Source organism: Pezoporus flaviventris, unplaced genomic scaffold, assembly GCF_033815535.1.
Source record: "Pezoporus flaviventris isolate CSIRO_AGI_PZ_B2104156 unplaced genomic scaffold, CSIRO_AGI_Pfla_v1 ptg000013l, whole genome shotgun sequence".
In the NCBI taxonomy this organism is placed as follows: domain Eukaryota; kingdom Metazoa; phylum Chordata; class Aves; order Psittaciformes; family Psittacidae; genus Pezoporus; species Pezoporus flaviventris.
Window position 1 is genome coordinate 22,383,110 of NW_026892561.1, and position 8,825 is coordinate 22,391,934.

An 8,825-nucleotide genomic window follows, 5' to 3' on the forward strand; every position below is an offset into this window, starting at 1 on the left:
CTGTTGGCCACATTTAAACAACAACAAAAAAAAAAAGAGCAGAAGTCCAGAATCCCAGTAACCATTTCATTGAGAACATTACCCTGGGACTCGGGAGAGCTGTGTTCTGTTACAGAACCACAACAAAGTGGAGGCTGGAAGGGACCTCTGGAGGTTGCCTAGTGCAACACCCATACACAAAGCAGGGTCAACTAAAACAGCTTGGTAGGGGCTGTGTTGAGTTTTGAATAACTGCAAAGATAGAGACTCCACAACCTCTCTAGGCAGCCTGTCCATTGTTCTGTCACTGCCACAGTAAAAATAAACAACAAAACCCCAAACCAAAATCTGATGTTTAAGTGGAATTTCCTGTATTCAGTTTGCGCCCTTTGCTTCTTGAACTTTTATTAGGCACTGCTGAAAAGAGTCCGGCTCTGTTTTCTTTCTCCCCCATCAGGTTTTTATATGCATCATTAATTTCACCCCTGCTATAGAACCCCAGCTTGCTCAGCTTCAGCTCATATGTGCCAGATGCTCCAATATGCGGTCCTTCCAGTATGTCCATGCCTCCCTCGTACTGGGAAGCCCAGCACTCAGGATACATGCATACACTAACACAGCCTGGGATGCTGCTGGCCTACTTTGCTGTAAGGGCACTAATGGCTCACGGTCAGCTCACCCGCCTCAGGTCTTTTCTGAAAGCCACTTTCCAGACATTCATCCCTCAGCTTGTGTAGGTGCGTGAGGTTAGTCTCAGCTTCACTTCTGCTTTCACTAGATGACCTTGGATTCAGCTCTCTGAGCCTTAGTGTCCAAAGTGACGATGCTCCTGGCCTTCTTTTATAAGCAGTTTTCAAATTTTGGTTGTCCGAGGTGGGTGTCGTTTTCATTTGTCCTTCATAGGTAACTACCTTATCACCCTCTGTCAATGTGTGGCAGCTCATATTGACAACACTCATGGAATGTGGGTTTTTATAGCAGTCACTGTCCTGATGCTTAGGTACCTTAGATATATTTACCTTCTCTGCTGCAGTGTCCTTTCTTTAGGAGCTTACACACACACATCATTTTACTACACTATAGGTCTAGAAACCGAGGCAGAATACTGAGCACTGTATAGTATGCTATACCTAGGAGCTATAAAGTCCTGTTCAGAACATTATGACATGGAAAATGCCCTTTCATATTCCAGTTTTCCCCTCTGTGGCGGCTTTATCCTAGCCTATCCCAGAAGCCAGGAAGAACCTCCAGTTTTGTTCCTGTAGGGAGTGCAGGGCAGTGAACATTATCTTCTTCCCTTCTGCATGGAACTGAACAATTTGTGCTGGATTAAAGCTGAGAGACTGCCAACCTCAGAAAACTCAAGGTCCTAACATTGACTGCTTACTCTTACTGTGTGTTTCCTTGTCCTTCTCTGCATCATGCCACACACTGCCAGGTCCTTCCCCTCTGTAAGCCAATGTTTGTCTTTCGTGAGGATCTCTGCCCTGAAGCAAACTGGATTTCTTCATGGGTTTTCCTACCACCATTTGAAGTTACAGTGTCCAAGCACTTTGGAAATAAACAATGATTCATATATTTTCACAACACCTTTAGGGGCAAAGAATTACAATTATCCCCTGCCAAATTTCTAAGCCTAGCTCTAAAAGCACAGGTTTGTCACAGCTTCACAACATAACTCTTTCCCTAGTCATGTGCAGCAGAAAGCAGGCTTGTACCATGCAAAGCATTAAGTCACTATAACTATAGGCATTGCTGTTGGCATACTAATGGAGCTGCATAAATCGCTATTGATTTGTGTGAGCAAAGTAATCCTCTGGGCTTTGGTTATTCACGCCAACCTGGGCTATGTCCAAAACCCACATACTGCCCTTCCTGAGACGTGGCTGCTCTCTGAGCCTGTTCAGTGCCTCTCCCCGCCTGTCCCTTTGTCTTCACCTTCACAGAGGGCCTCCACATCTTCTACAAGAACATTAGGAGAAGGGACAAAACCACCTTCCTTCCACTGGGTTGACCCATTTATCCCAGGTGTGAATCAACTGAATTGCCTCTGGGAAGAGGCTGGCCCTCTACCTCTGTAAGGGCAGAAATACTGGATTTGTGCTTACTTTACAATTAGACTTGGAACCCAGAAGCAAGCACATAATATAGTTTCCTATGTAACCATGTATTTATTTTGGTTATGTGAGGCTTCAAGACAAATCCGAAATGGTGCTGGACTGTGCTGCTGCCCTCAAAAGAAGTTTGTCAGCAGAGTAACAATAATGTTCTGCTGAAAATGATGTGCTGGGCTTTCTGGTCAGCTTTTAGGTTTGAATGCTTCTTTTCCACTTTGATATTTGAGTCCTCCCTTCAAAGCAAATCCTTCGAGTGTGTACATGGCTTTCCAAGCAATGGTCATGGGAGGACATAGACAGGCCCAAAAAAGATGCTGATGGCATCTGAAAATGATTTGCAATCTCTTAGCCGCATGAGCTCAGTCGCATTAACATAGTGATTTAAATACTGTGGATAGCTTTTCTGATGTTCTTTTAGAAATTTCTTATTGGGATTATTAAGCATCCAAAATATATTTAAAACCAACCAACTGGTGGAATGAAACAGAGCAGATAATACTGACTAAGCACTCCAAGCCATGTCTTCCAGCTCCAACTCAAGCACACTGCCACCAAGCACACAACCCCAATGACCAGATGGGAGAGGATCTGGAACTGGGCTACTGAACCGTATCATGTCACAGAAGTTGGGATGTCGCATCACAAGATGTTTCATGGGTCTGAAGCATCTACACTCCCCACAGCCCAGCTTTGCTGTAGAAAAGCCTAATTGTTAGGAGCAGGGAGTGCCCATTTCATTGGGATGAATTTGGTTCTCACTAGACCAAACAACACTAGCCGACAAGCAGAAAATACAGCCAGCTACCAGCCAGTCCTGGTCTTCTCATCCTAGGCACAGGACTGGCTTTGATTCATCCAGTTATTCCATTATAAACGGAATATTCCATTATAAATGGAATAACTACTCAATTAGGTCAATAGCCCTGACAGCAGAATGTGCTATCATTGCACTGATGTCAGTGGAGCTCTCCATGATTTCACCAGTACTTACAAAGCCAAAGGCTGGCTGCACAGAATGAAAGGTGAGAAAAATCAGACACTGCTTCTTCAAGGCTTTTTTATTACACACAGTCAGTACCTGAAGCATCTCAGTCCTACCCTTCTTCCACCCCATTTCCATGTGGTTTCTTAGACCAAAGGATGCCTTTTATTATTCAGTGATTTTTTTCCCCTCCTCTTCATCTCAGGCAGGTCCCTCTGCTGCCACACAAATAAAGCAAGGTAACCAGCACTGTCCTCAGGGAGCAGCCAAGGTTAATGAGCAGTATTTGACTCTTGACTGCAAACCTCTCCCTTTGCCTGGTACCTGCATAGGCCCTCAAGGCTTCAGGCAGCTGAGAACACCAATCTGTCTCTCTCCAGGTTGCCTTCTGGGGTATATGGGAAACACCCAGTGTCACAAAAAGGTGTTTAAGCTAAATGTACAGCCACATAGTTAGAAAGCAGAGAAACCTCAGCCTGGAGCTGACAGTGACAGATGACAGTAGGTGCTGTGAGTGTTTGCTGCTCCTCACATTACCCAAATGTCAGGATTTTAAGGTGATGTTATTAAAGCACCACAGGAGTGCAAAGATCTGTGTAAACTGAGAGGATAATCACCATGCAAGCAGAGAATGAGCTGTTTAATTGTGTTGAAATTATGCTATTTGGTATCCCCCTAATTTGTCACATGACTTGGTACACTAAAAAACCCCCATATTGCTTTTATGCTCTGGGTCCATAAAAATTGTTTTTCCTGCAGCAGACAATGATTCGTAAAATGGCTTTTCTTATTCCCAAACCACCCCAAATATTGCAAATTAGTTTCCATGAATTAGAAGTGGTTTAGAAATAACCTTGGCTCAGGGACTGGTACTGTTATGGTTTTTTTTGCTGCCATGACAGCTAGCTGGGGGAAGATAGCTATTTCTAAATTACTCTATTTTTACATTAATATTTATTTTAGTGCAAAACAGCAGTAGAAGCAGTATTATTTCTGTTGCTTGTTCTGGAGCAAGACTGGTTCCTAGGAACCACAACTTTTCATCATCTGCACACAGGCATCCCTTGAGATGTCATATGGAAGTATGTCTACTGCCTCTCCAGTCCCAAGCCCTAGTATCACTGTGTGGGTGCAGGGAGCAATCCGTTTTCTCCTCTGTGCTAGGCACTACCAGCAGAAATATATCACACTTTACTACAGAGAGCCTTGCATGGCAAAAACCTACAGCCCAGTATCATGGAACGGTTTTAGTTGGAAAGGACCTTAAAAATCATCTGGTTCCAACCCCCCTGCCATGGGCAGAAGAAAGGGGACAATCTGTTCCTGGGGGGGCTTGACCCTCCAGTCCTTTTGCTAGGAGCTGAATGTACTAAAGAACTGAACGACAGAAACTATCCAGTTAAAATTATCTTCGGTAGTAAAAAATATTTTCCTTCCTAAAATAAAATTACCTTCCTAAAAAAATTGATTCCAAGTAGCAGAGAGGTCACATAGACCAAGGTGGCCTTTTTCATGATATTAACAATGGCTGAAAAAGATAAAGCTAGGAATTGAGGAATTGTCATTTCCCAGGAACCTGTCAGCTGGCTATGAAATGGTGATCACTGCTGTTCACTGTAGCTCAGTGCTAGATTTGAATCCACTGTGCAGAATTTCAAACTGCAATACTTGGTTTAGATACTTAAGTCAGGAGCACTAATACTCAAAACCACAGGTGTTCAAGCTCAGAGGGGTTGAAGAGCATCTTTGTGTAAAGCTTTACTATGTAGATAGATTCAGAGTTGTCCCATCCCTGTCCAGTTCTGTTCAACCACATTCTAGTTTGAAGGGTACAGAAACACCAAGAGGAACAACTAAAGAAAGGTCCTCTCAGCTGCTGTTATAGTCTCTTTGCTCCTCTTTTTATGTTTTGACTGCTCAGTGCCTCCGACAGTGAAGACTTGATTTTGCAGTAGACTAGAGATGGCAGCAACAGAAGGAAGCAGGGAGGTCCTACCTGTCCTATACCGATACTAGGTGTGACATTGCACTAGGTGCTGAGCACTTCCCAATCTGCAAACAGAAGAGCTTAGGCTGATGACTATGGCACCTCTGGGTATAGGATTAGATACAACATATTCAAAGCTTTTGTTTCTTTAGTGAGGACCCAAATTTGGTGTCTTCCGAGTGTTCTGAGGACCCAAGCATTAATTTGTCTTGGTCATTTCACTGGGTTCTTCACACTTTGGAAGATCAAATGTGCAATTTGGGGGTTTTCAGAGAAATTGCAAAAGTGATTAAATGGCTCACTTAAAAATTTTGAAAGAGGTATCCAACAGCTTATAGGGGATGGGACGGGGGAGAGGTCTCAGAAAGAGGGGAAGGGAAAAAGAAAACAAATCAGGAGAGGCACAAGACCAAACTGTATTCCAAGCACACACAGTGGAAAATGCTGGACACTGCCAGCAGCTAATAATCCATATTCTTTCTATGCACTGACCTCTTCTGAGAAAAGGAAAGAATTTAAAGGAGCGTCAATGATAACTGTACACATTCTGGAAGCAAAGCTGAAAGAGCTGCCAGGAAAAATCACCCTTCTCATTACAGAGCCTTTAACACGTTCCCTTCCCCTTCCGCCTGGGCAGCAGAAGAAGGGGGAGAGAGTGAATGATTCTTGCCTGCAATGCAGTCAGCCTCAGCACAGCAGAATGATGGACATTAAATCTGAGTGTGAGTGTGGCAGAAGAGATGCGCGTTACTGGAAAAGCCCCTGTAGCACACCGAACATGGTCACCCAGGTAGGCACAGCAGCTTTCTGGAGAGCATGTGAACAGAGCAAGCATTATACCCAAGGAAGTTTCAAAGTGTAGGTCACTTGCTCCTTCCCTCCCACAGTCAATGCACTGCTTTAGGTACTGCCCTCCAAAGAACTGGGAATTAAGGAAATCATCCTCAATGCTTTTTTAAAAAATCACAAACTTCACCCTTTTTGCATGCTCCAGATGGCTGTAGTAGCAACAACAGATTCACCGAAATATTGACAGCTAAATTGACAGATAACATAAATGTGTGCAGGGTTTATTTTCTCTTGCTCTTTACATAGCTATGTTCTCATACATGCACTCTGCATTGTACTTTTCCTTTTGTGCTGTTCCATACCTACCCTTTGCCCCAGCGAAATGAAAGCCATGTTCATTTTGCACACCCATTTTACACCAGTTTTGTTTAGACACTTTTTCTGTCCAGCTTACACACTGATTAGGTCTGATCTGCACAGGTAAACAAGATCGCAAAATCTATTCCCAAAATTTCCAAGGGAGGATATTCTTGCCTACTCCAGCTTTGCATTTGGCACGCTTGCCACAGTCATTGCAGCGTTGAGGTAGTGTCAGTACTTCGAGTAATGAACTAGATATTCTTTAGTGCTGATGAAAATCCTAAGAAATTCACTGAAATCAATGGAGATGTTCCAGATGAGGGAGGCATAAGGCTCAACAAAAATAATGGAGTAAAACCCACTCACAGATGCGGAAGATGTCGTCCAGATGGTTAAGCTAGCCTGGTGTCTGTCATGAGCACATCCCTTCACACCCGTACAAAAACCTTTTGTACTGCAGCTTTAGCCCATGACACTTATCTCCCTGTCACTGGTCCAAAATTGCTGACTTTCACTAGGTGAAAGCTTAACCACTGATATTACCTAGAAAATACGTATGGGGAGATGTTCAGCAATGGTACCCCAAGTGCCATGGCTTGTGGGCTGCAGAATGAACCCCACCAGCGGGGTCAGAGGGGATGCTTAGGGCTGGGGCTGACCCCCACCCTCTGCACAGGGAAAGGCTGAATGATAAACCAGCAAAATAAGTAAAAGGTTCTTTACATCTCACAGTATTATTTTGGTGTTATAGCTTCTTTTCTTTGCAGTAGCATTTACTTTGGTGTAGCTGAAATGAAGATGTCATCCAGGAGAATGAGAGGACTCTGAGATCAGCTGAAATCAAAGGAAACACTGCTGTACTCCACCAGCTCCCAGTGGGGCAAGTCAGCACAAATACCCTGAAAGTGGAGACAGATCACCATACAGAACTGCACAGATGTTCACAATGACTTTAAATCAACTAAACTTTCCATTAGTTAAATTTGGCCAATAACCTTGGCTGGAGCTGAGCTGACCTATGTCAAGCTGGAATCCTGCCTTACAACAAGTTCTCTACAAGTCTTCAACAGAGCGCTGGACCCGCCTGCACTGAGCGTGACAGGTAAGCTGCTGATGGGATAGAGTCTGAAGTCAAGCAAATAGGTCCAAACAGAAACCAGAGATTTGGCTGCAGCTGCAAAAGAAAGGATACCCTGAGTTAGGCATTTAACCATCTTAACCCACTTTGGACAAGTGCACCTGGACTAAAGAGGCAAGCTGGTGGGCCCTCGCATTTCTTCGGAGAACAAACATCCGGATGCAATGTGCACACCTTGCTCAGATTTGCCTATCAGAACATTAATCCAGCATGACAAAAGAAATTAAAAGCCCAAGTCACCAGCCATGGGGCTGCTGTAACCAGGCCCTTTGGCTACTTTAGGGAGTTTACTAGTTGTGTATAAATAAACATGGAAGGCTCCAATACTGCAGCAGTTTAACAAAGTGCTAGAATCCCTTCTGAAATGTTTATGAGGTGAAAATAAGTAAGCAACCTCCACAAAACCAGCTGACATTTTTCAACAAGGCTTCTCATCTCACAAAGTCTGTTATTTTACATGAAGATTTTAATATAAAAACTGCCTTTCTGAGCTATGCGGATGGGAAGGCTGCTGGGATTCTGGGCTGACATCCCAGGAACCACAATAGATTGCCTGGTATTCACAGTCGAGTTTTCTAATAAGGTGGTACACAATTCCAAAATGTCACTGCACAAGTGGTGATTGGTGGAGTTATTTTAAGGCAGTGGTTCAGGAAGGCGCTTAGACTTGTTGCGCCTATTCATGAATCGACAGACATGCATTCCTTGAGTTTTCTTAAGACCCTACTGTGAAGAGAGACTTTAATGGCAAAGACAGATCCGGGATCAGTTACTGGAAGAGATTTTTATCACTTGATTTTCTCTTTGCACTGGCGTCAATTAGGAAAAAAAAAAAAGTTAAAAATACAAGGAGGACAAAAGCAGAGCAAAGCCTGAACTGAGCCATATAAAGCAGCTTCTGCCTTAGAGCAGTGGTATTTTCCACTGATAATCTGCACCAGAATAGAAGGAAATGACCAGGTATACCACCCCTATCTATGAAAGTTCCTTCATTTCCCTTTCAAATATCATGTACTCAGGGGCAGTTTTGAGGCAGAACCATTACAAATGCAGCTTGGTTGGTGGGTACCATGAACAGTGTTTATACAGTCAGGCAGTGATCCGAAAGGCATTTCCAAAGAATCTCTTTTGTTCCTTACTTCAAGACTCTGAAAGGCACATGCCTTCATTCTATCATCCCTCAGCTCCTTTCTCTGGGAATCTGACTCACCTCTTTGGTTTTTGCCTTCATTTCTCTTCCCTGACCACTTTCAAAATTTGATTCAATGCTCATGGAAGTTGCTACTGTGGGGGATTGATTCCCTTTCTCCTACCAGAGCTGTGCTTAGCTGCTGCGAAGTCTTTAAAAAAGATGCACATGAAGGTCAAAACATTTATGTTCTCTATGTGTGAGGTAGAAAACCCAAGGAACCTGCTTTTATCTTCACATCTCTGGCTAAATAGAAGGTTGCACTGCTGCTGCCTGCCCTTCTT